The sequence below is a fragment of the Microtus pennsylvanicus genome, chromosome 4 (genome assembly GCF_037038515.1).
Source record: "Microtus pennsylvanicus isolate mMicPen1 chromosome 4, mMicPen1.hap1, whole genome shotgun sequence".
NCBI classification, from domain to species: domain Eukaryota; kingdom Metazoa; phylum Chordata; class Mammalia; order Rodentia; family Cricetidae; genus Microtus; species Microtus pennsylvanicus.
This window is the reverse complement of record NC_134582.1, coordinates 31730906-31758281: the sequence shown is the minus strand read 5'-3', so window position 1 is coordinate 31758281 and position 27376 is coordinate 31730906. Positions and strand designations below refer to the sequence as shown.

Genomic DNA, 27376 nt, shown 5'->3' with positions numbered 1-27376 from the left:
CTATGTGGAGCGGGTGGGCCTTGAACCAGCAGCGCTTATTCTCCCTCTGCTTTCCAGAAGCTGTGACTGCAGGCTTGGGCCACCAGGTTCACTCTAGGCTTAGTTCATTTCTATTGGGGTTACCTAGTCATTACCCTATACTAGTGGATAAATTAAAATGGTGATACATGCCAGGAAGAGTGTGTGTTTAAAGTCAGTTCAAGGCACATAGCAAGTCCAAGACTACTTCTGGCTACGTTATAAGGCCCAGGCATCTCAAAAAAAGGAAATTTTGTATATGATCTTGGTATAATGTCTGCATTGGATAGAAGGAAAGAGAAAACAATATATTCAATTTATCTTATTTTTGTTCTCTACTTCCTCCGCTTCATCTTCCTCCTCCTCTTCTTCCTCTTCATCCCCTTCCTTCTTATCTTCCCCAGACCCTCGTATTTTTGAGAATGGATTCCACACAATATAGCACATACGGGCTTGGAACTTACTATGGCATTCAGGCTGGCCTCAAGTTTGTGGTGACCTTCCTTTCCTCCAGAGTGCTGGAATTGCAAGCTTGCAGCATGGTGCTTGGTTTCTTTCCCTTCTGTTACACAGTTTTTCCTTGCAATCAAAGATTGTGTGTTAGTCATGAGTCTTTTGATTACAAGAGGCAGAAACCCAACTCAAACCAGTTTGTGCCAAAACGGGAAAGCCGGGTGGAAACTGTGAGCACGGGAGCAAGAAAACCCGGGACTTCAGACTTTTCTCTTCTCCATCAGGATTGCCTTTCTTTTTCCATTTCTCGGCACTATTTTTCTCTCTATTGATTTTATCCTAAACAAGTCTGTTCCCTCAAGGTAGCAAAGATGGAAACCACAGCATGCCTTGTAGTCTTTCATCACCTCAGGAGCTCACAGACCTAAGAGAGCAGAGACTAATGCCCTTCCCGGCGTTCCTCCACCCCCAGGAAATTGTGATGGTCGTGAACACGAGACTATGATTGGCAAGTCTTGCTTATGTGTTCGTCTTTGTGGTGAAAGACGCACTTTGAGTAATCAAGAAGTAAAACGGGAGGGAAGGGAGAACCTCACGAGAGCCGCAGCTGCTATGTGAAGGAACGCAGCTGGAGACGGAGCACCGGACTGGGCTGTTCTGTACTGCACTCAGAGACCGAGCGAGTTCTAAATTTTTTAAGGGTTTTCCTGTCTTATGTTTTTACAATTTCTTTTCATATTCCTCCCTGGGTTGTGAGCTCCAGCTGTCTGTGTCATTCTTCTGCCGAGGACCGAGTTATGAACCAAAGCATGCTCTTTCCTCCGGTTCGTCCAAGTGACCTGTCACTTGCTTCTCAGTGATTTATCACTCGAAAGGAAATTGGGGGGAAATGGAAATCTCGGGCTTTTGAAAATACCATATTTGATTATGAGGGAAGAAAATGCATTGCTTCGGAGGATCGAGTTTTTTAAACTCTTGAGCTGGTGAGTTATTTCATAAAAATAACTTATGTTTCTTTTCCTGAGCCAGCAGTCCTTGGAACAGCAGGTGTTCCGGACTCGAGATGACAACCAGCTTTATAACTAACTCAAGGGAGAGCAGAGGACACTCAGCTCCCCTGCCAAGTCTTAGAGCCAAACAGAAACTTTTCCAAAACCGGCTTTTCTGTAACCATCCCAAAACAGGGGAAGTCAGGGGCTCAGTCAAACAGTGAGTGCACAGTCTGGTCACTTTGAAGCATGACGTGTTCGTTTGCTCAGAGCAAGCATTTCCTCAGGTCAGTTCCAGGGGAAAGATTCTCCTTCAGCCAACTGTTGAGAATGCAATAGTTTTTCTCCACCCAGTTCTCATCAAAGCCCGTGAACATATTTTGTAGTCTACCAGTGTGAGGCTACTGTCGTGAAGTTTGAATAGTACAACAGGGTGCTCAGTCTAAGGGTGGCAAAGACTTCTTTTCAGGTTGTTTGTTTTGGAGGCAGAAGGAGGAAGAGGAAGAGAGGGATTGGTTGTGGCTGTAGAATAACAGATACCCATGCACATCCTTCAATTTGAAAAAGCACAATACATCCAAAGGTCAATATATATTCCGCAAGCCCCTATCACTGGGCAACAGGAAGGAACAGTTTTATTTTGCTCTGTTTATAAGACTCCCAGGACCCCTGATGGAGCATTCACAGAACACATCAGTAATTTCCCGATGACATTTATTGATGTGTTTTCTACCAAGCGCCATTTTTTTTTCCAACTGGGTAGCAGTCACATCCATCTGTTACTCTCCATGTAAACTCGGAACAGGCTAACCACCCATTTCTCCCCGCGACAACACTGCTGTGCATCTTGACGGGATAGTTTGAGGTGGATGTCTAGGGAGAGATGATTTACACGTTTCCTACAAATAGAGCTGTCCAGTAAAAACACAGGAGAAATAAAATATATGATTTCAGGGGGTTTAGTAGCTATGTGTAAAAACAAGTAATAGGGGAAATTAGCTCAAATGTCTGATTTAATTATATATATGTACATATATACATACACATATGGATTAGTGATGATATTTTCTATATTCTTTTCCACACTGATTTTGGACTCCTCTCTGTGTATTATGTTTGTAGCACATCTCAGTGGAGACTTGCAGGCGCTCCATAGTTATGTAGGCAGAAGGTATGGTAGAGAATACGTGACTCTGGAAACACCCTTTGGGTATTCTAAAAACTTCCACTGTGGACATGCACTGCTTCTACATAATACTTCTGAGTAGTTCTGGGTGCTGCGAACATTGAATCAATTCCATTTTTAAAAATTCTGTTGCCTCCAATCTGTACCATAATTCCACACTCTTTCCTTCTCGTCTATACAGTTGTCAAAAGTCACTTCCAAGGCATGATAGATTTTAGAAGGTGGGGCAATCTAATGGAACAGAGCTTTAGATTTCTAGGTCACGATTCTAATTTTAGATAATAAAATTTCAAAGTGTCTACCTGATTATTGAGGATGCTCAAAGACTTTGTCTTGCCTTTATAGTTTTCTGTTACCCAGCCTGCTCTTAGATCTGTACTCTAGTTTCTGGGCTATCTAGTCTCGTGGGACACACCTACAGCATTATTTGATCCTCACACCGGGCAGGGCGCCTTGGGAGGACGTCCTTTCCAGAGACTTGTAAAAGCACAGACTGTGTATTCAGAAACTTTGCACGTCTTTTACTCCGCCCCATTTCCATCCAGGTTTACCCTCTCTGCGATGCGTGGTGGTGGAGATACTGATTGTGGATGTTAGACATCTGTGTGCCAGTCCAAGGCCCTCTTAAATCACCAGGTTTTTTGAGAGCAGCTCTGAAGGCTGTTTTGTCTTGTGAGTGGGTGGTGGGAGAGTGCTTGGCACTCGAGCTGCTTCCTCCAAGTGGACAGAGCCCCTATTCATCGTTCCCACTGTTCTGTTTGCTCATGCTGCTCGTTCTTCACACCATTCACTTCTCATTCCGAAGAACCCAGAAGCACTGCTGACCACCTAGATCCTATCTTCCCTTTCCTGTCAGTTACCATCTCACTGCCTTTACAGTGCTTGGGGCCCCTAGAACGCACTTTTATTCACTATTATTATTATTTATTATACCTATTACATATTATTATTATTATTGAGCATCCTATTGTTTAGTTTTATTCACCTTCATGCTTTCTGCATGATTTGCATGCACTGTGTACCTGGTGCAGTGCAGGAGCCCAGAAAGATTTGCTGAATGACTGCATAGCTAAGTACTTTATATTTTTTCCCATGGACCGTGTTTTTCCATTTACATCACATTAATGGGAAACATATCAAAATCGTATTGCATTCTGCCCTAGAGTTAAGAATGCTGATGATGCTTCTCTCATTAAAGACACTTCATTTTTGGAAATTCTTCCTTTTCATCTGGTCCTGGATGGCTAGCCAACATTGGGAGTCTGAGTAGAATGTTAAATGCTGTTTACAGACCCAAGCTAAACATCAAATGAGAGCATCTAAATTTTTTAAAGTCTTAAACTGTCAGAGAGCCAACAGCAACATTTGAACGTGAACCAAAAAGGTTCTCTAAGCAACACTGCACATAACCTAAATGGCTGCACAGAAAGGGTCGTAGATGGCTATGTACACACCGCAGATTGCTCCAAGGTGTGGCCACACAAGGTGGCATACTGAAATCCTGTTTTGTAATCACACAACCAGGAAGCTGAGGCAAGAACATCAGAAGAGCCAAGCTGGGCTATAGGGTGAGATTCTAACTCCAGATAGCCAACCAGTCAAGAAAAATACAAAGTGAACTATAATATGGTTTAAGAAACAGTTCTGGGGCTTGTGAGATGCCTTGGCAGCACATACTCTACTGCAGAGGACCTCGCTCAGTTGCCAGCACCCACAGGACAGGGTGGCGTACAAGATGCTAGGGTATCTGACACCCCCTTTTGGAGATAGCAGGATCTGAAAACACACACACATATTATTAAGTTATTTAAATCGTATAGTCTTTTGAAGTAAAATCTATGAACATCCAACTTTGTAGTCAAGGAGACTAAGGTCTGGTCACATCTAATATTATATCTGGTCACATCTACTATTGAAGACAATGAAAACCAAGGGTGAGGTTTGAATTCAGAAAACATGACGCCTACATTACTGAGTTTAACCTCTGAATTATAGGGCTCTTTTGGACTTTGAATTTTATGACATAGACCTCTTTCTCTATTCCCACAAGTTACCTTAAAAAAATTCCCCATCATTTATAAGAAAACCTTTTTTAAAAATCTGTCATCTAAATATAGATTTAGTATTCCCTAGCTTTCTTCTAAAGAGGACTCTCTGTGCTCGGGCCAGGGACTTGGGTACTAACAGCTATAAAACTAAAACACAAGATAGTGATGCCTAAAAGACTGAACGCCTTCCTTTGCTTCAAAACCGGCCTTTCTTTCCCAGAACTGCATGGCAATTGGATTTCTCCTGGTTTGGAGTGGTGAGGATTAAAATTACATATTCCGTGCACTGACCTCTGTCTGCTGCTGCTTAGAAGTAACCAACTCTAATGCCTGTGCCTGGCTCCCTCAAGGGGGAAACCGCTTCTATTAGCCCACAAAAGCTGCTTAAAGATAAAGACAGAAACCAAAGTCGGTTATAGTTTTAATTCCTTTAAGATCTAAATCCCCCTCTTTCATTTCACCGCCACCTGCATTATCTGTAAGCCTATTGATGGTGTACAAGCATACTTATCCCGAAGGCATTACAGGTGGGGGCAAATTACTCATAAAGAAAGCGAATCCTACGGAGGTGGATATATATTACAGTGCTATGCACAGTGAAGATTACAAGCTAACATAACATTATTATCTAAATGAGAAAAAAAATCACCTCTGTAGTTGCTGTTAATACCCTAGGCAGCTGAGTACACAGTTCCCAGCAGAACGTGTGCTGTAGATATCAGTCCCCAACCACTCTCTAGGTGAAAGTCCTAAGACACTTGTATTCCTTTTCACATGAACTAACCACATTCCGAGGACCTGCCTTCTTTTAAAAAGAAAAAAAAATCAAATTAATTTCAAGTTCTAAAGCTTCCCCTTAGAGAAATTCCTTATGTCTAAACAAACACTTCCCAAAGAGTACTTGGTTTGTACAGGATAAGAATTCCCTAAGACTTCCCAAGCCCAAATTTTCCATCTTAAGTGAATTTTCCCACTTTTCTTCCCCAACTCAGGCAAATGGAAATCCCCGGTCAGGGTCAGATGGCCCTGGAGAAAGTTTGCTTTTGCACACATGGCCTGTGTTAGGCAGGGGCTCATCATCCCAAAAGAAAAAGACCTAATTGTTGCCTCTGAAGATACATCTACCCCATTTCCCTTCCACTTACCCCACCTCGCTCTCTGTCATCTCTCTCCCTCTTTCTTCCTTCTGCTTTATCTTCTCTTCCATTCTGCTGCTCGTTGAAATAATCCTTACCCGTGAGGTCTGCACTGATGAAAACCTCTACCCCGGGCCTGCATCATGAACAACGTTTATCTCTCCTATTGGTCCAAGATGTAAAGTTGTGTAACCCTACAGGAAAATTACTCATTCGGAAGCTGATAGAAAATAGTATTAATCCCATGGTGTATCAAGCATCTGTTTGGTATTATTTAATAATAATTATGTTTTATACATGTGCCATGTTAGAACAGGTATTGTGCAAGTGGATAGCATAATCCAAATATTATGATGTAGGACAGTTAATAGTCTCACCAATATTAAAAAATCTTAAATAATAAAGCTGTAAATTTGATGAATTTTTAAAATTCATGCTATATTGTTGTAGAATGTTAGCATTACTTGTAAAATTTGCTTAGAACTGACTATTTTATAGTAAAATGCTATCATTTCACATCGGTGGTTAAAACAGAAAAACAATCAGTTGACTCAAAGGGGGACAGGATCTTGCCAGTGGCAAGAATCAGACACAGAGAAATAATTTTATTCAGGTTTTTGCAATAAGAAGGTCGCCAAACCTGAACATCGGTGTTTCTGTGTGATTTGAATGCTTTACACACAGAAAAGATAAGTTATGGGTGGGATTTACATTGGGGATAATTCTGCAACCAGAGGGAGCTTAGGTTGGTTTACCTGAAGGGGAAAACTTCATCTCTGTCTTGAAAGATACAGAGAGTGGAATCTTTTTCATTTCAGCTAATCATTCATGGGGCAAGAATGGAAAGGAAAGCAGGAAAGTCTATGTCTGAACTTATCAGACCATTCTGGCAAAAAAAAATGGAGTCTATATTTATCCCCTTTTTTGCATTTTTCTTTTTTTACAGATAAATAAAGAGCTACAGTAGTAGTCAATGAGAGAAGAATGGGCTTGGGGTTCCAGCTAAGTCATGTGAGCAAAGGTGGTACCCAATGGTGGGGGAAATTGGGATTTCCCGGCCGCTGATATTTCTAAAACATGGTCCCAGTAGGTTTTACCATTGTTAGTGTCAGCCTTGAGAGACATCAGCGAATAAATGTGTTCAAGGAGAACCTTTCAACTAGAGCTAAGCATGAGCTACCCTGAGACTCTTTTATTTTTTCAAAGGCCTAAGTTACCTGTTAAAGACAACCAATGTTAATGGTTCCCTTGAAAAGAGAGAGATGTCAACTGGCCCCATGTAGCTCAAAAATACTACAAATGAACTTCAATCTCTTGTGGATATTCTCTTTGCCTCAAGCTGTCTTTAATCCATCCAATTCAATTTTGCTTGGCTTAATTGCCTCCATTTAAAAATATTACACCCCCCCTCAAAAAATCACCTTATATGATTGGACAAAACAGAGTAATATGACTAATTGTAGTCCTCAAATAATCCAAGAGAATCAGATTAGCAGTCTATAAAACTCTCTATCAAACTTCTTATTGCTTATTCTCTACAATAATGCAGCCGAACTGCCAGATTTGGGTTTCATCCTTCCTTCCTCAGTGAGGTGGTTGCTCCTCATAGTCAACTTGCCATGATCTAACTCACCTTGGAGACAAGCTTCCCAGCAACCCTTGTGAGGGATCACATTGGTTAGGGTAATTGAGATATGAGGACACTCACTAAAACCAAGTGACACCATTTCCTGGGCTTAAGTTCCCAAAGTTATAAAAAGGAGAAAGCTTCTTCAGAAAGCTTCCCTGTCTGCTTCCTGATAAGGGATGTGGTATGAGCAGCTGCTTCAGGAACCTGCCATCTTGACTTCCTTTGGAATTGTGTGCCATGACATATCCTCCTTCCTCATGCTCATTTTGTCAGGGTATTTTATCACAGCCATAGGGAAAGAAATGAAGAAAATTGCTACTGGGACCACTGCTGTCATAAACCTGACCATGTGGGTTTTCCTTAAGCATGTGGAACTGGTTCATAGGATGAATGTGGATGAGTTTGAAGCTTTGGGCTAGAAAAAAAGGCCCTTGAATACTGCAGAGCCTAGTGGGCCCTTCTGATGGGAACTTGGAAGACGAGGGATGTACAGACAAGGGAGGCCTGTCTCGTGAGATCTCAGAGGTGAAGAACTGGGAGATGCAGACATCAGATGAAGTCCTCAATGAAAGTGGATAGTTGAGTACAACTGTGTCAAAGACCCTGATTCTTCAGACAGATGGAAATGCCAAAGCCTTCCCCAAGTGAGACTCAAAGGGATGTAAAGTCCTCCTCTGGCCCAAGTATTAAAAGCAATTGACCATCGTATGTAGGAACAATGGACCATAGCTTCCTCCTCCCAGATCTTTACCGACTGAGACTGGTCCCTGCAGAGACATCTCACTGAGACTAACTGGCCCCTTCTCCATGTGCTGTACATAATATGCATTCTGAGTTTCCAAGTTATATAGTTGGTTCCCTCCACCAAAGTAATCACAGCTTACCCTATCCTACCCCAGCTTTTCTCTATGTGTCTCGATCCTTTCTTCAGCTTCAGATCTCTTCTTCACCCCTGAGTTGCCCCAGCCTGTTTCCCAGGACCAACCTATGTAGGAGAGAGGAGGGAAGAGGGCCATCTTTGGGATATCTTTGCCAAGAATCTGGTTTCGTTCTGCCATATCCTGATTAGCACAAGTGAAGTTAAATTGAAGCGTAATGGATTTCATTTGTCTAGCAGAGGAAGTTGCTGAGAAAGCATCTGAAACAGTTAAAGACATCAGGACCACTGAAGAGAAACGTTCTGTGCTGAGCTTGCGCAATAAGAAGACTTTCCTGAAAACAAAATTCAACCAAGTAGAAGCTCCACCTTATGAAGATCCAAATTCATTTGAGAGAAGAAAGCTTAAATGGTAGGGGGTCCCCTGCTTCGAAAAGACCCAGGAAAGTATTTCCCTGGGATCAGCACAGCTGTGGTCCAGGGAGTATTGTCTACACGATGCTGGTTTTGCAGGCACAAAAGATTCAAGATTCAGGGTAATGGAGGCCTGCTCTAAAATTTTAGAGAGCGGTCAAAGCCAGACAGTGTAAAACAGGGTTGAAATCCCTTTCAAAGATGCTCTGAGATCCTGTTGTGTAAAACTGAAGGTGAAGTCTGAATTACAATGGGGCCTAGGATACTAGAGATTCCTGGACCCCTGAGGTCCAGGATAGCTGCAAACAGGGAATGAAACTTGCTTAAGAAAGAGGTTATATGTGCTACAGCTTGCAGAGACTGAGAGGCAGGGCTGCCTGAGCTATCAGACAATTTCCGCCTGAGTCCCAAATGCCAGACATGGAACAATGGAATTCGGTATTTTTTTTTTCTGCTGGATTTTTTTTTGGTCTTGCTTTGGTCCTGTCATTTCTATGCTCCAGTCCTTCTTCAGCAGAAGATTGACATTTATTCTTTGTATATTGAAAGTATGTAGCTTGTTTTCTATTTTACATGAGCCCACAGTTAAGAGATTCGTCTTGAGTCTCAGTTGAGACATGGGCCTTAAGCCCTTAAACGCTGTCAGATGTGTTAGGCTAGGGGGACATTTGAAACTGGATTGAATACATTCTTGCCCTAGGAGATGGACATGAGACTGGGGACAGGGAGTGAAAAGTGATGGTTTAAGGTGACGGAGTTCATTGTCAAGTTGTCAAGCCATGGCTTTGTGATGGGCAGTATCAACTGTCAGCTTGATAGGACTGGGAATTACCAATAACCTGATGCTGAAGAAATGACCGAGACACATAGAGAGAAGCTGGGGTAGGATAGGGTAGGGCGGTGACTACTCTGGGGGAGGGAACCTACTACATAGCCTGGAAACTCAGCATGCGTATTATGTTTAGCACAAGGAGGAGGGGACAGACAGCGTGAGGGATTATTTAGTCTGCAGGCATTCCTGTGGGGGATTTTGTTGGTTAGATTACTTAGGTAGGAAGACCCAATTACAAGCGGACAGAACCATTTGCTTGGCTTGGGTCTTGGCCTATACACAGTGATGGGCGATGGGGAGATAGGCAAGGGCTAGCGTTTGCTGCAAAAGCAAAAGGACCTGGTTTCAAATCACCCCCAGCACTCATATAAAACGTCAGACATCTGTGTCTGTAGACCAGTGTTTTGGAGAACAGAGACAGATCTGGGAGCTTTCTGGACACCAGCCTAGACCAAACAGTAAACTCCAATTTCTGTGAAAAGGTATTGTCTCATAAAATACAGGTAGGGGAAATAGAGGAAAGCATCCAGGGTACTCCTCTGGCCTTTATATAGGAATGACTATACATGCACAGTAAGAGGAGCGGGGTGGAGAGAGCTAACTGAGCGCATTCATTATCCCTTTCTGTTTCCTGATTGTGGATGCTATGACCTGCTGTCTCCTTCCCTCTTCCTTGAATTCTCTGCCTCAATGGCTGTACCCTTGAACTGTGAGCCATCACAAAACCCTTTCTCCATTGAATCACTTGTAGCAGGATATTTTATCACATCCATAGGACAAGACACTAAGACACCCGGTTAGAGCTTTATTCCAGGTGCTAAGATGAAGCAAACCAACGAAAGGTGAAGGTAAGAAATGGCAAATTGGTGGTGGGGGGGGAGGGGGGAAACCAACTTGAAAATGAATGAAGAGAGAATCAGCCTTAGAGATTAGCAAGGTGATGGGTGTCAAATCCCTTTCAGGCTTTGTTTGGGCATGCAAAGAAATGGGGGGATATAAAAGAATGAATAAGGGAAAAGAAGATATAAAGAAAAAATGAGCATGTCCTACACCTTGGCATAAAACTACATAACACCATTTCTGTCTGTAATTTTTCCTTTCCCTGGGGGGGGGGGGGAGAATGCTCAAGAATTATGTCTCTGAGCATTTGAGAAAGTCACATTTTCCCCTACTTTTGCTTCCACAACTACTTCAGAAATCAACGTTAACTCTAGAATATATTTTTGAAATTTTTCCTCACAGCTCGACAGCATGGGCAGAGTGTTCACAATTCTTTGCAGTGTTATTTAGCCAGTGCAGTGGAGGAACTGCAGGACTGGGCTCCTTTATCCTCTTGGCATCTGGTGGGGCCGCAGGGCTGGTGGTGCTCAGTGAGTTGTGAGCAAGATGTCTGAGATTGGCCACCTAATTTCTAGCGGGAGATGCTAGAGATAGCCTCCCCCGCTTCGAGTAACCAAAGTCACTTGTGAAACAGCACGCAGCCGATCTGAAATTGCAGTATAATGAGAACAAGAAATACATTCTTTAAACTAATCTGTGGGAGTTCAGGGTGGTGATGTGTGTGGTTGTTCATTACCACAGCACAACCTAACCTATCTTGACTGATAGGCACACACATTTGCATAAGATGTTATCATCAGATTCCTGATGTAAATAATTTAGGATCAAACATGCTGAGAGCCAAACAAATGAGGCAAACTTGGCTCCAGAATAAAAAAAAAGTAGCCCAATGCAACCAAATTATAGTTCCCAAGCAGAAATCAGAGACGACCTCAAATAGGCCTCTCTTCAATGAGCCAGACTCACTCACTCAAAAAAAGCCTTAACTGCAAAGCTGAATGTTTTATTAATAAAATCTGCACTTAAAAATAGAAAACACTTTTCTGTTTGATCACTAGCTGGATTGTGGTAGTTTTAGCCAATCCTCATAGACCCATAAAGATAGATTATGGAAATTGGGCAAAAGGAAAGAGGAGGCAGATGTTTAATTGTAATAATTGAACGCGCAGTTCCGTGGCAGCTCTCTGGCAGATGATCTACAGCGAGATACACTTCTTCACTAATTATTTTCAGTAGCTAAATCCGGGTATAAAAATGTGCTCAGTGCCGAGGATCCAAATGTGAGTACTAGGAGCTTGCTGTCATTGTGGCGGGAAGTGACAACCGAATGGCAGGGATAAGAAATGCATAAGAAGCCAAAGTACATGAGCACGAAGTGGAGCACACCCAGTGTCATGACAGGCCCAGGTAGAGGGAAAGTTAAGAGGGGCAAATGGTCTGTGGGCTGTGGTTTAATGAGGCACTCTTGGTTCAACACACAGCAGACGGTCCTTAGGACACTGCCTGTCAGAGACTGGATGTTAATAATGAGCAGTTAGAAAAACTTAGCATCAGCTGGTTAGTTTGAGGGGGAAGAAGTCAACATTATGCGGAGGAAGCCAGCATTCCTGCCATCCAATCTAAAATCTAGCAGCTGTTTGAACTGAACTACTTCATTACTGCCACACTTTGGTGGATCAATTTGTGGTTTGGATTTGGCAAGGGTTTGTATAGGAGAAGCAAACCAACAAACAGTCCAAACAAAAGCAAACACACAGTCTATGTGGGAAAGTGTATACAAGCCTAGATTTAAATCACAGCGTAAAAATAATCACATGGAAACAATGGTGAGTATGTAATCAAAAACATGTTGGGAGCAGAAAAAAAAAGTAACAAAAGAACTTTGGAAAAAAAAATAAAGTAGGGTAAATAGCCGAAGACACATCACAAAGGTTTCTGCCTTTCACTGTGGCATGCTGGCTGCTGTGGCCAGGAAAACCTCTTCTCCCCAGGCAATCCACTTTCTGTAATACAACAAAATCCAGCCTCTCCTTATTGACTCATGTAAACATCTGGCTCAATGCTAGAATTATAGGATGTTGGGGCAAATGGAAGAGACATCTACTTATAAGTCTAATAATTGATTTTAATAAATTCAAATCTGATTTTTATTTTCAAGAAAGGGATTCAGCGAATTCAGGAGGGCAGGAATCAGCAAGCATTTGTACCCTGTATACCACCAAGTCAGAAAAAACCACTAACCCCACCCATATCTGCTGGAGAGAGGAGAGATGTGCTCTTCTCAGACTTCACACCAGGAAAAAAAGACGTTTTATTTTAAACAGATGTGAGAAAATTAAACCCAATATTTTTAAAGTATTTTTAGTGGCATATGATATCATCTGATTTCATATTTTCTACCCAGGGAAAACATGCATTTTTAGAACTGTGAAGCCACGCTCCATGCGTGTACTTATACGTGATAAGTTACATATAAACACATGGCAGAACTCCGTGATATGTTGGGTGAAACCTAGGGGAGAAATGTAGTCTTTGAGTAGGAAATGGAATGAAAGGACAGGAGCTGTCTTCTGCTACCACTCAAGGCTGTCATTTCTGGGGGTGGCCTTCATTTGTGGTAGCATTTCCCGGCAGGATTCCAGCTGGGTAAGAGTCGCCTTATGGATCCCAGCAGTCACTCAATTACTCAGGGTACCAGCGTTTAACCAGCCAGGCCCTTCCTTCTTTCTAGTAGTCTATTCCAGTGACAGATACCCTGGGACATATTCCGTTCCTAGCACCCAGGTACTGCTGGGTTTCCCTGGATCTCAGAGTCACTCCCATCCTCTAGAACTGGCTGATAGGGACCCAAGATGACCCTAAATTGACCAGTGCTTACTCCCTCACACATTCCTCAGGACAAACTCAAGCATACAGCTTATATCCCAGAACAAGAGCATAGTCACCAATGGCTTTGCTCAGACAGTCTCCAAATCTTGTCCCCCGCCTGAAACAGAGATCTGTCCAAAACCGTTTAAAGGTTTCCAAGGAGCAACAGAGAGCCAATGTTGTTATCAAGGCTCCCACTCTCCCCGGATTTTGTTTCGGAAATAGGAAAGAGGCAGGCACCCACTGCTGCCAGCAACTCTGATGCCTCATCTAGCGGCATCCCTGCTGCCCCCACCTTCAGGGATGTTAAGAGCAAAGTTACTATTATCACAGCGTCCTGGGAACATTAGAACACCGCTGGATTAACTGTCATTTCAGACCAAAATCTCTAGCACCACCCCCTCAGGAGTACAGAACATTCTGGGTAAAACGCCCCCAGCCCTGCCCCTTTACTCCTTGGTTAAGTCCTCCAGGGTGGGCGAGACTTGGAGAGGGGAAGATTGGGGTTGAAGACGCCGTGCCAAGGCACAACACTCTGCCAAAACGCTTGTCAGACACAACAGTTTCCCAGGACCACTGCCACCTTCCTTTTTTCTCCGAGAGTGTCTTTTCCCGGTTTTACCCTGGAACCTTGAAATGGTTTGGGGACCAATGAGGTGGCAGCGGTTGATTCATGGATCGCGGTGAGGGGAGATTTCATTTCCTAGGAAGAAAGAGAGGGGGGAAGCGGGGGGTGGAGGGGGGGGACAGCGAAGCCAGAGGGGAGGAGGGGGAGAAAGTGGAAAGAGGGGGCCAAAAGTAGGAGGGGACGAGAGGAGAGAGGCTGCGAAGAAGAGCCAAGGCAGCGGAGGTAAAAGCGCGAGGTAAGCAGAGGCAGCAGGTTCGCCGGCTGGGGACACCCGGGAAGGAGGCTGCTGGCGAGGGGCGTGGGCCGGGCCGGGACACAGAGGGACAGTCACTGTCAGGCGGGCGGGCGGCCCCGCGTAGTGGTCGCGTCCCTGGGCTCGGCGCCCCGCCGCCCCGGGTGTCCCCGCCCGCGCGCGCCCGTTGGGGGGCCCGGGGAGCGGCGCCGGCCGCCCGGCCGCATTGTGACGTAGCGGGGCCGCGGCAGCGCCTCCGCCGCCCGCCGGGTCTCTTGCGCCCGCCGCTCTCGCCGTCTGTCCGTCCATCCTTCCCGCCGTCCTTCCGTGCTCCGGTGAGTCCAGGTCCCCCGCGGGCGCTGCGGGGAGGAGAGGGACGCGGGCAGTGGCGGATGAGCCCGTGCAACTTTGCACCCAGGCGATACCCTGAGGGTTCCACGGTCCCGGGGCCCCCTTTGTGCCTCGGGTCCCTTCTGCCCCGGGCCGCGCGGTGCCGCTGCTGAAAGTCACTGGGGTAGATTCGCTGGGGTCACCCAGACGCCTTCACCCCGGGGGACCCAAGTCGCTCCCGCCTCGCGGTCCTTGGCTCCGGTGCAGGGGATTGTTCTTTTCATTGGCCCTTGCGCCGGCGTTTCGCTTGCGGCTACCTCCGATGGTCCCGGAGGCGGGGATGGGCTGTGCCAAGGCTCCTAGGAGCTCTCAAGGAGGAGCGAAGGCATAGTGATAGCCACACTAGTAACTAGAACAATAACAAACGTGAAGGGGATTCCGGGTGGTGTCGCTGCCCGAGGGGAGACCCCGGCCCATCAGCCCCGTGGCACCCAGGCTGCCCCGTCCAGCCTCAGCTCCTCCTCCCGGCGCTGTCCGGAGTCCCGGGCATGTCCATGTCATAGGGAAGGTTTCTTTCCCGACCCTCTCCGTGGCGGTGACTTTCGTCTGCAGGTGGTAAGTGGGGATGAAGCCAGTGTTGGCTATTGTCAAATGCCACGTTTTGTTTATTTCATTTTTACGAAAAGAAAAGGGGGAATATTCCGAGCCAGTTCTGGCAGCCATACAGTTTCCACAGGAAATACTAGCATTCTTTGAGGAACACGCTACTGCTTGCAGCAAAGAAAGTCTTCAGGAGACAAAAAGGCAACTGCATTGTTGCTCATTTCCAATGGGCCGCTAGGAGGGTGGAAACGTGTTGTTTTTTCCTGTGGGAACATTGCTTTCCTTGGGAAAGTTAATTAAGGAAGCATTGCTATCCGTGCCCTGGTTTTTCACTTGCTGAAGGTGGGGCCCCACTCCTCTGGGTTGTTACTGACAAGTGTCCATCAAAGAGCCCCTAAGAAGAAAGAACCGCCACTGCAGGACAGTCTCGCCACACACAAACGTGCTGTGGAGCCCTGCCAGGGTACAGTTTGCAAAATTAAATAAGGGCTATCTGGGGAGGTTTAGGAGGATTACAGTTGTGCAGATGTCAGTTCTCCAAGGTGTCAGCTCTAAACACATTATGGTCAGGCATCCTTTTGGTGCTGAATCCGCAAACAGGCAGAAAACCTATTTCTCATTATGAAGCAGACATCTCAGTCGGGAATAGATTCAAACCTGTATTTCATTTGTACATATTGAAAAATTTAAAAGTCAAGAGAGCAAATTGTGGGAAGGCAGTATGCTAATGCGTACACACCTGGGAGGCAATGTCTATTGGCTGATTCTGATGTGTCGTGATATTAAATTACTTTCTGCATAGCAAAGTGCCGGGAGACACCTGTAAACTGTCCTTACGACTAATAGAAGAATGTGTGACATTTTGGGGGATGATCACAGAAGTCTCTTTCTAAGGGAGTGTTAGCTGAGGATCGACCGTAATCAAATGCACATGCACTCTTAGGTCTAGAATCAGGAAAGATGATGATCGTGCTTTTCTGAAGGGTCATAGAACACCATTAATGGCAGTAATTGATTAAAAACGGAGGCTTGCATGAGAGCTTTTATCCGTTCGAACATAAGCGTTATTGTCCCGAAGCATTTCACGAAGAGAGTTTACAAGGTTTGAATGATCCAAAACGATACTGCATTCGTTAATGTGATGCGTCCTACTTGTCCACATCTGAAAGGAAGTGGCTGAAGCGAGTGGATTTTTCTGAGCCGTATCACAGCTCTGCTGAGTCCAGACAGCTGTGCAGTGCAGGTGTACAGTGGAAACAGAGAGTAGAAGCCAAAAAAAAAAATCTGCGAGCACTGTTGTTTTGGGAGGACTTGGAGGGACTTCACTGCGCCCGGGAGGAGGGAAACCCACACAAACATCTAAAACCTACAAATGCTCTTTGATATTATCAGAGAAAGCCTGGAGCCATGTGTCTTGCCAGATTTAAGTTGTTTCTTACGAGAAGAAGAAATCTCCCAAGTAGCAGGTGCATCATTAGAAACAACACAAGGGACTTTCTCTTTTAAATGCAAAATCTTAATTGAAGAGCCACATGAGGATCGGTGACACTCTTAGAGTAAAAGCCTAGAGTCTGGCAATCTTTCAGGTTACAGATGCGAATCCCATAGGAGAAATATGTGTCTTCTGAGACAGATAATGTACGGGGAAAATCAAACAACTGTTTCTGTGCAATGTGAACCTGCATACACTTGTTTACTTTTGCTTTTTGATATGTAAATTTACTTGCAAAGTAAAAATTCCTGAAATGAATACCTAATTTTGTTTCTTAGATATATACTATGCATTCTTTTCCAATACAGTAATAGACTTTATATTTTATGGTTGGAAACTTAATTCTTTTATTAAGCCTTCGAAAGTAATGATCATAGGTGGACATAGTGACATTTAACTTGTAATTCCCACACTTGAGAGGTAGGGGGCAGGAGGATAACTACAAGGTCAAGGGTCACCTGCGATACATAATGATTTCTATGCTAGCTAGAGCTTCAAAATCAGAACTCGATTCAAGAAAAATAATCAGAACCATAAATAAAATTAATGACCAAAAAGAAAGATTGTTCATTGATGCCTGGGCCCTGCAAAGGTTCTACTTGACTCTTAAACAGTTATTGTATATTCATTTTGGGTATGTGTAGAATATAAAATTATAAACGGGTCAGAGAGATGGTTCAGAGGTTAAGGGCACTGAGTGCTGTTCTCAGCACCCTTTCCAGGTGGCTCACAATTTAACTCCAGCTTCCAAGTATTCAGCGCCCCCTACTGGCCTCCGCCAGTATTTGCACACTCATGGCACCCATTCACAGAGACATATGCACATAACGAAAACAATAAAATAAATCACACACACATAAACACACACTCACACACACAAACACACGTGTGTGCGTTTTTCTCATAATAAAATTATAAGCAAGAGAATAGGATACCTAAAATTTTAAATAATGATGCAGAACATGAAAGAAGACATGTTAGAATTGAGAGCCCAAGAATTAAATAATAACTGTGAAGGACTATGAGGAAAATAAACATATCAGTTACCCGTTGACTCTATAATTTAGTTGCTAAAACACCTACTAAAGTTCATGGTTCTGTTGGTCAGCAGTTTGGTCTAGGTTCTGCTAATCCAATTTGGGTTCCTGTAGATGATATCATTAGTCAGCTGGGAGGATGACCTTTGATCTTGGATTGTCTTGACTACTTGTCTGCCTGTTGTCAGGCTCTTACCAAAATGCATGGGTGAACTGGGACATGAACCTCCCTTCCATCTTCAGAGACCAGTGAAGGGAGCAGTTGAGCAGCCAACAGTGCTGAGTATCTGCAAACGCGGTCACTACTTTCTCACTGGCCTATCAAATTCAAAGTTCACCCCAGATTTGAGGGGGTTAGAAAGACAACACCTGAGCTGGGAAGGAACTGAAATAAAAACATAGCTTTTTGAAGAGTAAATCTGAGACATGTGAGTATACTTGCTCCTAGAAGGAACATTCTGCTGAGGACTAACTCATGAAACAGAATCGTAGAGCTTGCGTGGTTATGGCGCACTCAGCGTGTAAGTTGAGAATTGCCCGCTGCTTCATTATCTCAGAAGAATGGCACCATGGTGGTAAAGAACGTACGTCTATCCTTATAGGATGGCAGACTGGGGGTGGGAGCACTGGTGGCAGAATCAGCAGGATATGGCTGGAAAGAGGTGAAGGGTGTTTATGGAATATAAGAAGCAAGGGATCTATCGAGGAGGATCCAGATTTAGGGTCAGGTGACTGATAATATGGCTGGCGGGAGCACAGGGTCAAAATCACTCTGAGATTTAGAAAAGCTTAAGAGACTTAAAGGAGGATTGTGCTCTTATGAGAAATGGAGAAATCCATAAGTGATTCATTTGTGGGTGAAAGAAAAAAAATCAGTCCCAGAAAGGAGGCAGCATGAAGGCAAACGTAGTTTATTAAGCTAGAGTCTGTTGTGCATATTAGCTGTTACTTAGGGTTCGTATTTTCCTGGACTACTGTGGATAGACAAACCAACATTCCAGGAGGCCTTAAGAAGTTACAAGAAAATCAGGAGGACCTGACTTAGCATGGCCAGAGCAATTCTAGGTGTCTGGAGAAAGGAGCCAATCTCCGGCCTTGAATCTGGCATAGCAGACCCATTTGGCCTAGCCAGGGGGCCATGCTTGTTCCTGAACCAGAAGCGTTGCTTTTCAGCCTCCCCAAGGTGGCATGCAATAGGGGAGTCAGTAAATGCATCCTCAGGAACATCACCACTAGCAGCAGGGCTAGTTGAGGGTGCCAGAATCATCAAATGCCCACTGCAGAAGAACGCTTGACAATTAATTTGGGCCTGGCCACCGTGAAGTAGGCAGGAGGCAGCAAGTGAGACATACTTACAGTGAACCATAGGTGCATTTATAAAAGTTAAACCCACAGAATAGTCAGGTTTTCTCATGGAAGGCAAAGAGAGAAAAGGCAGGCTTGCACAATGCCTCATCTGGATTCCTTCACAAACGTTAGCGGACATTTCACTAGAAAGGAATGGAATTCGAGACACATCTGTTCTGTCTTTCTCCTGAAGACATATTCAAATCGCTGCTTCATCTGCCTCATATATAGGTAGCCAGACTGAAATTCAGGTGGTGTCCTCGCTATCAAAGGCAGCTGTTGGGCCAGACAGAACACCTGGCTTCGGGGACTTCACGCAATTAGTCTGAACAGCACATACAGCAGTGCTTTGTGGACAAGCCTTGGATGGACCAGCTTAAACCCCAGCGTACACTTTTATAGTATTTTCTTGTTTTATTGCCCAAGCCTAAGAACCCTGAAGATACTCAATAAATGTTAATTGAATGAGTGAACGTGCCATTATCTGGTGCAGTAACATTTTCTAAAGCAGTCTGCTCTGGCTTTTCATTATTCAGGGTAGAGTTGGCTATAAAATCCCTAAGTGCCTTTTGTGGACTGAAACGTTTTGAGTCACTCCTGTCACAGTGACATAAGGTTTTTATCTCTCTTTCTTCTAATACATCACTTACTAAAAAATAACTTTACTTTTTTTTGAAATAGAAATTCTTAGGGATCATGCTTTTTCGTGAGTAACAGAAACCAAGTGTCAATCTACGCCTACTCAAGTGGGAAGGGACAAATAGGGTAACTCGAGAGAGCCAGGTCAGAGCCCCTGTTCTGCATGGTGCTAAGACTGGCTTAAAAAGAAAATACCAAAAAGAAGAGAGAGTGGGTGCTGTAGAAGGAGACATAGCAGACACCTATTCCGTCTGTCTTTTCTGAAAACTATGCCCGCTCACTGCATCCCTTGGCTCCAAACCTTGAAACTAGGTCAAACTTCTTCTTTTCCCTTTCCCCCAGTCACACACAGGAGCCTCCCGCCCCGATTTCAAATCTTTATTTCTCCTTGTAAACCATCAATGCTTCACTTTACGAGGCTCCGGAAGATGATACCTCCAGTCTCCGTTCTGGTCCATTCTCTCCACAGCTACAGGTTCTCTTTCTGGAGCAGTAGATGCAGCCAGGCTGTGTAACTAGAAGCACTCACAACCTTGTCACTGCCCTGGGGAGAAGTCCAGGCTGTGAACCTTGGGTCCTAAGGTCTTGTGGTGTGGGCTTTGCCTTCTGAGGGTACAAGAGAGGAGAAGGAAAGATGTGTTCGTATTGACTGACGTGCATCACCTTCTGGCTTTTACATGAGCTCTTGCCTCAGTGGGATATGATTGCATCTTTTTTGCATATTCTTGATGCAATAATAAAGACAGTATTAGTGCATCTATTATCTTTTCAAACTCAACCCCATTATTTTTTTCTTGAGAATCGTTGATGTCTACCTCCTCATATGTGCCCTGAATCACAACTCACCTTCCCATATAGCCTTCCGTATGCACGCCAGTCTTCCCCACATATGGCTGAAGAACGAGACCACTCTGCTTAGCCTAATGGCTGTTCACACCACATGCGTCCTGAATCTTTCAACTTTAAGAGAGGTTTTCAGAGGTTATTTTCTCTTAGGGTTTATCTGGTTTCCTTGAACTTGATTCTCACAAGCGTAGCTCAGAATGTTAGGCATGACGTCAGATGCTCTTTGAAGTTGCTGTTCAGATAGTTTATCAAAAGTTTTTTTTCATGATTGGCTTTTAATTAGTCCCTAATGACTACATTAAGATAGAGCCTGAAAATGAAGCAACCCAATGGAAATTGCCGGACTAACATCTATGGCCTGGAGATCAGAAGAATCATTGCTCTTACCACAAAGGAGGATAACCAGTGGCTGCTTTTGTGAGGTCTGTGGTGGTCTGCGCTAGGTGCTTGCTAGATGCCTTCTAGTTACTTGGTTATTTAATTCTCATGGCAGACTCATGAATGAAGTCTTTGGTTTCCGGCGAGGAAACAAAGACAGAGAGTTGCAACTGCGAGTTTCCCTGCAAACGTCTTCCTAGTGGTGGCCAGATGGCAGGAGAATTCGCCTAGGTGGCTGACCAATCAAAACAAGCCTGGACTTGAATCTCCCATTTCATTACACACTATGTTTTTAGTGCTGTTTTAAGGTTAAATGACTGCCTCTGGAGAATAAAACGTGGTGCTAGAGAGATGAACAGTGGTAGTAAGAGCTCTGTGATCTTTCAGGGGACCCTAGCTCAGCTCACAGCACCCATACTGGGTGGCACAGCTCCAGAGTATTCAGCACCCCCTGCTGGCCTCCACAGGCAACTGCAATCTCACATGTACATACCACCCCTCGCATACACAAATAAAAATAAATCATTTCAAAAACATCCTAGCACATTCACCCCAACCATTGGCAAACTGGTTAATGGAAAAGATACCCAGAAGGGATGATTCCGGCACCCTACCTCAGAACTACCTTGAAAACGCCAGTTCCTTTCTGAGGGCTTGTTGTTCCTAGTGTTTTTACTGCTTTGTTTTCTGGAGCAGACAAGAAAGGCTTGGTTCTGAGAGCCATTCACATGCACACTCTACATTTCCAGAAGGAAACAGACACTGCAAGCCACAGAGCTCAATGCTGCTTAACCTATGTTTTTCATCTAAGGTTCTCATAAGAGTCATGGAATCTTGTCTTTGAGAAAAAAGAGATGTGCAAACATACCTGTATCCTACTTCCTGTTGATTTCCCATGACTCCATGGACCCTGTAACCTATATAGAAAGTTTAAAAACTGACCCAGAAGAAAGGTGATAGTTGGATGTTTACTAAATATCACACGTAACCATTTATTTTGTATTTGTCACTTGCCAGTGTTTTTTGGAAAGTGTTTCATAGTTACCCAGCTCTCTACGACCTGTGCCACAAACTCTTTTAAGCCATTGTAAATGAGGTAAATGGCCAGAACTTAAGATCTCCAGCAAGCATGTGATAAAATGCAATTAAAGTCAGAATCGCTTTGTCCACTACTTCAGGATGCCTCTGTGTGCCCTGCCTCCTACTGTAGAGTCAACGCTGAGCTATGGAAATTGGAGCCTCCCTCAACCTTTCCTGTGGAAAGTCGTTTAAGCGGCTGCTTCTACTGCAGAAGCCTCTTCCAGTGACCCCAGCACAGACTCGGGCAGCACTCTAGGCTCTAAGGTCTCTGCTCATTCTCCTTCAGTTGTCCCTCGCTCACACAGTGAGCATTTAGCATCATTAGGCGTGGCTTTCCTGGTTTGGTCATCTCAATGTGAACTCCCACTACCAGGTACAATTCACACGTTGAAAATTTTAGCCAAGTAGATCCTCAACAACAAAAATGAGTGCCAGTTCTCCTGGTGACCCACCTGAAGATATGAATTGTTGTAGGTTAACCTTTGTCCTCCAAGCACAGACACATCAGTGCACTGACAGATATGGAGGCTAAGTTTGTGGTACTTGCATCTGTCCAGGAGGCGCTCAGCTATTTACATGAGCATTAGGGTTAATGAATACAGAAGCATACAGAATTTTCTGCTGCAGTTTCTCTGCTCTTTGCTGCTTCAGAACTGTAGTCACAAGCCACTGTCTCCTCCAGAGATCTTGTTTACAGAAATGGGGGTGAGGGGAGGGCAAGCAGACAGAGGAATTGATCAGTCTCCTCTTTGCAGATGGGAAAGTCAGAGTGGCCAAAAGAATTAACCTCGGATGGGGTGAAGACGGGGTTAACCAGTTGGTCTGGCCCCCAGTAGAGAATTGTTCCCTTTTAAACCACAAGCTGCTCCTAATTTACTGGAGATGTTATTATCTTGGATTTTCTTCTCTGGCTCCCTTTGGTGCAAATGAATGCAGCAGACAGACTAACTCAGAAGGCAGCAACATGGCCAGTCTCTGTCTCCTCTTCTTACCATGGGCACTTTTCCCTGTTGCTGGCCTGTTCTTGAGACAGCCTCCCAGAACCTCCCTAGAATTTCCCTCTTACAGACAAAAAGGTAAAAATCCCATGAATGCAAAACAAATAGGTGATTTCACGTTCCCTAGTAGGCATACTATAAGGAAAAGCGAACATGTGACGCTGGTTTTAATAACCTCTTCCTTAACCCAGAGCATCTACAGCTGGAACGTTTCCACGTGTTCTAAATCATTAACCAGATACCTCACATTCTTCTTATTTTTTGCACACTAAGCCATTGAAATTTGATGTGCATTTTATACTTAACCCAGACAAGCCACATTTCCAATGCTCGCCAGCTGCTTGTGGCCCCAAACTGGACTGTAGTGGACTGTAAACTTGGACTCCAGATTTACCAAGTTTTCTTCATCGGACTCACTCAGCACTTAGCATAAACCTCAGCTCTTGACTGGACCGGAGATGTCTGTGGCTCTGTATGCTCTGCGAATCGGGTCAGAGAATAAGGAAGGAAGCTTTGCCATCCTTCTTATTCATGTTATAGGATGTAGTGTAGCTATAGCGTTCCTGCTGTAGTATGCCATGGGCATTCAGAAGGTGGGAAATGAATGAAGGATGGTATTTGCAAGCCTAGGGACTGAAGTATTTGTTATATGGAGGCTAGCCTGTCCACACTTAGCATACCATATTCACAGCCTCTAGTTCCCACCCCTTACCTCTGTCCAGAGTCACAGAGCCCCATTTTTGGGTCACACTGGAAACCTCCACAGCCAGGAAGCGAGAAGTTGCACAGCTAGGTACTGAGCCTACACATTTACTGCTTATCTTTGATTTCATTCTCTTATGCCAAGAACTCTACTATGTTAAACCGAAATACTCTTTCCAGGGTAGGAAAACAAACAGGAGGATGAACCAAACCCAAAGAGTCATCCTCTAGACAGACCTCTTACTGAGGTTACCAAAAGCCTATTGACATACAGAGCGTTAACACACAAGGAAAAGGCAGGCTGCAGCTGAGAGCTGTTAGAGTCATCATGAGCTCTGTTTGCGGGTGATTTCCAGTTGGCTTTCCTCCCCCTGAGAAGATGGGAGATTTACATCCTGAGTGCAATCATCTTTGCATATGCAATATTTAATGTCTGCAAGTGCTCCTAAATGGTTAAAAGCATGTTTTTGCTTGTTTGCTTTATCCTCAGTGATAAATGTCACTTAAAACAATCCATTCAACCACATCTAAAAGATTGCCACTCTCGTAAACCATACCAATTTGTAAAAAACAAAATCAGGTTTGAAACAGGAGAAGTTATCGGTGGTTCATCTAAGTAGTAAAAACCCTTAAAAATAGGAAAAAGAATATAGTTACCGCAAGCCCATTTAAAGGGTGATTGAGGGGCTGGAAAGATGGCTCAGCTGTTAAAAGCACATACTTTGCTTGCAGAGGACACCAGTTCAGGTCCCAGTACCCACATCCAGCAGTTCACAACCTCCTGCCATTCCATTTCCAGGGGATCTGACACCCTCTGCTGGCTTCTAGAGACACCTGCATTGATCTCTCTCTCTCTTTCTCTTTCTCTCTCTCTCTCTCTCTCTCTCTCTCTCTCTCTCTCTCTCTCACACACACACACACACACACACACACACACTCAGGAGCACACATATATACACACACAATTAAAAATAAAATTAATCTTCAGTAATAATAAGGGGAACGCCTTGAAGGCCAACAGGATGACTTGCTGGATAGAGATGGCGGCTGCCAAGCCTGATGACTTGAGTTTTGTCCCCACTACCCACATGGTTAAAAGAGAAAACTGACTCCTATGAGTTATGTTCTGACCTCTACACAGGTGAGACCTCAGTGCTGTGGCACATGAGGGCTGTGGCACATGTATATACACACACGCATGCATGCATGTGCGTGAGTGCGTGCGCGCGCGCGCGCACACACACACACAAATAAATAAGTGTAAAAGAAAAGTGCGGAAATAAAAAAACAGAATTAGGCCTAACCTCAATTTGACCAACATATGCCATCTTCACCTGTAGGAGGTGTTTCTTTGGGCCGTCAGCTCACAAATAACCACGCAGAAGCTTCTTATTAATTATGAAAGCTTGGCCTTAGCTTAGGCTTGTCTCAACTCGCTTTTATAACTTGAATTAGCCATGTATATTAATCTACATTCTGCCCCATGCCATTACCTGTCTTTCATCTTGTACCTACTATTTCCTCTCAGTCTGACTGGCTACTCTGCCTTTCTTCTTCCCAGAGTCCTCTCTGTTCCTGGAAGTTCCACCTAACCTTTTCCTGCCTACTTATCGGCCATTCAACTCTTTATTAAGCCAATAAGAAGGGGCCTTGGCAAAGACATATCTTCACAATGTAAACAAACACTCTGCAACATTCACTCTAGAGGGCCCGTTGACCTGCCTGAAATTATGTTCCCAGATCCACACAGGAAAAGTAAACCCTGCTGTTCCATGCTGTGTATCAGGACGATTAATGAATTCAGACAACATTTTGAGCAATTTAAATAAAGAAAACTCTATCTAGGGCAACTGGAGCGTGAAGTAATATGCCAATATTTATTTTTCGCAAAGCAAATCCCGAAAAGCTAAACAAGTCATCCCATATACCATATGGTAAATAACTAAACATGAGCCAATGTGTAAATTATCTGATGGCCGCGTCAGTAGGACACAGAGAGTTCAAGATGGACACAGTTTCCACCCGCTGGCTCCAATCTGGGGAGTGCTGCTTTCATCCGAGGCCCTTGAAAAGGAATCCATGTCTCTCTACATCTCACTTGCACTTCTTCAAACCCTGTGGCTCTGGGGTGCTGCGCTAGTGTAATTGAAAACCTATAAAAAAGGCTGAGAGCTACTTTTGAATTGGCTCAGTGAACTTGGACTGGATTTGTCAAAGTGGTGAAAGGTTTAAAGGAATTTTCATAAATGAGGTCTCCGAGCTGTGTGTTAACCGTAGAATTCCAATGAACTCCAAACCCCTCGAACTCAGAGAGCAGCGCCTCGGAGAAGAGCAGTCATAGCAATGGAAATAAATGATTCATGCTCATTCCCGGCGTTGTGCTGATGCAAGCACACTTAGCCACTGATAATCATAATTTAGCAGCCCGCTGTGTACTAAAACTACAATTGAGAAGCCTAATCTTTAATTGAATCGAGTACTCGGAGATTAACATGGTGAAAAATCTCGGGTATTGGATGTCGTACAGTGTTTACGAGGGTTGCTAAGAAATAGAGTGGAGATCTTTGCAAGTCCCAGATTGATTTGCTGAGAAGGGGGTTCTGCCTCTCCCTGTTGGGAGATTCTTCTCTGCTCCTCACTTCTGCGATGTTCCTAAGTGTGTTTCGTGCTCAGAAGCCCTGACTTTTCAAAGTTGTCATTTATAATGGCACGTGTGCCCAAGTACACGCCCTCGGTGGCTATTTGAAAAAAAAAGCCTCCCCCAAAAGCCTGCGTGAATAAGCATCATGAAGGTTTAGGGTTTTAGTGAAATAGAGTTTTCTATTTGTTGGACTTACCAAGAAAATAGAAAGTTTCTTGAACTTTAATTCTCTCCAGACTTTGCATTATGGCCTTAGCGGGAAACTGTCAGATTTAAATATTTTTTTGATCCAGGTTGACAGTTTTCCAAAATCATTAAAACATGCATGTAGAAAACCAGTTCTACCCCCTTTTCCCCTTTTCTCCCCCTTTTGGCAAACCTCACTGTATGATGCATTTTATAATAGGTTTTTTTTTCTTAATGCAAAGCTGACATTTACACAGCATGAGAAGGAGACCCTATGCCAGCTCGCCTGCCTTGTCTCTGAGAACAAGAGATTGCTATGTGCTATTTCAGGCAGGACCAGGCATAAAAAAGTGTCCTCCCCCAGCTCAAAATAAGAGGAAAAAAAACCCTGCAGGGACAAATTCCTATTTGATCTATTTGAGGCAAGGCTGCTGTACTCAGGGGCTGGCATTTCAAAGCAGGGGGCCATCCTGAGAGGCAAAGGCAGCAGAACACTTGACTGGCTGTCTCCTGGATCAGAGCTGAGAGGACTCAGGCTCATTATCAGATACCATATTATATCCAATCTCAGAACAAGCTGGATAAAATTAGGGAAGGGGCTGCCACCGGCTGCCAGGGGACAGGATCGTGACCGCCTGTCAGCAAATGTCCTTAGCTGTCTCTAGGACTGTTATTAAACACACTTTTGCCCACCTTTGGGATAATTACTGACTCACTGCGGTGGAAAGCCAGTGTTAATTTTGGTAAGAACTGATTTCTCAGCCTGTAAAAGTATCTAGGCCAGAGTCTGGTGGGTATTACATGATCAGTGTGTGTTGGCTGGAGAAGTGAAACTTTCAACATGTCTTGAAAAGTGAATGTGTTTATAATCTAAGACCCGAGGCTAACTCCAGTACAATTTAACCAAAGTTAGGGTCTTTAATTGACAAAAGAAAATGACTTATTT

At 44.2% G+C, this 27376-nt stretch overlaps 1 protein-coding gene across 6 annotated transcripts in view; it reads left to right on the top strand.

Annotated features, from left to right (window-relative positions):
* Positions 1-13840: 13840 nt before the first annotated feature.
* Positions 13841-27376, top strand: part of Sncaip (synuclein alpha interacting protein) — a 143057-nt gene continuing 129521 nt past the window's right edge. Inside the window, exon 1 of one of the 6 annotated variants that reach the window (XM_075968668.1) lies at positions 13841-13974. The gene's annotated coding sequence lies outside the window, so the exon portion shown is untranslated. Of the gene's footprint in view, positions 13975-14042; positions 14155-14386; positions 14487-14868; positions 15097-27376 lie in introns of those variants that run through there. The other 5 variants (XM_075968667.1, XM_075968671.1, XM_075968669.1 and 2 more) reach the window with 5 other exon arrangements.